The sequence below is a fragment of the Micropterus dolomieu genome, linkage group LG22 (assembly GCF_021292245.1).
Source record: "Micropterus dolomieu isolate WLL.071019.BEF.003 ecotype Adirondacks linkage group LG22, ASM2129224v1, whole genome shotgun sequence".
Taxonomy (NCBI): domain Eukaryota; kingdom Metazoa; phylum Chordata; class Actinopteri; order Centrarchiformes; family Centrarchidae; genus Micropterus; species Micropterus dolomieu.
The window spans coordinates 10,468,329-10,469,401 of NC_060171.1; positions in this window are offsets into that span (position 1 = coordinate 10,468,329).

A 1,073-nucleotide genomic window follows, 5' to 3' on the forward strand; every position below is an offset into this window, starting at 1 on the left:
CTGATGAAAGTAAATTTTGCATTTCCTTTGGAAATCAAGGTCCCAGAGTCTGGAGGAAGAGAGGAGAGGCACAGAATCCATGTTGCTTGAAGTCCAGTGTAAAGTTTCCACAGTCAGTGATGGTTTGGGGTGCCATGTCATCTGCTGGTGTTGGTCCACTATGTTTTCTGAGGTCCAAGGTCAACGCAGCCGTCTACCAGGAAGTTTTAGAGCACTTCATGCTTCCTGCTGCTAACCAACTTTATGGAGATGCAGATTTCATTTTCCTACACATTGCTGCAGTAATTCAGGCAAAAGGAGCCCCAACTAAGTATTGAGTGCATGTACATGCTCATACTTTTCATGTTCATACTTTTCAGTTGGCCAACATTTCTAAAAATCCTCTTTTTCTATTGGTCTTAAGTAATATTCTAATTTTCGGAGATACTGAATTTGGGATTTTCATTAGTTGTCTGTTCCAATCATCACAATTAAATTAAATACATATTTGAAATATATCAGTCTGTGTGGAATGAATGTATACGTTATACAAGTTTCACTTTTTTAATGGAATTACTGGAATAAATCAACTTTTTGATGATATTCTAATTATATGACCAGCACCTGTAGGTATTGAGTTACACAGACACACACACATAAAGTGATTTCAGCTTAATGCAGCAAACGAGAACAAGCCAACAAGAACAAGATAGTGTGTGTGTGACTGTCCAGTTTCTAAAAAAATCAGTTCAACCTCTAGTTTTCCATTTCCTGATGACGCTTCAGGCCTCACATGATAATTGGGGTGTGTAGCATGCAGTGCGTGTTACCTGTTGTCCATCATTAGTAGCATCAGTAGCATACTGTGTATTATCTGTCAGTATACAGTATATTTTTGTGAATTCCAATTGTTTTCCTAGAGCAACAATTTATTAAGCACTTAACAATGACACATACACTCACCGGCCACCTTATTAGGTACCAATGACCTTTTAATGTCTGCTGATGAAGGCATGTGCTCAGTCCTGGTACTCCTGGACCTTAGCGCTGCTTTTGACACCATTGATCACAACATCATGTTAGACAGACTGAGG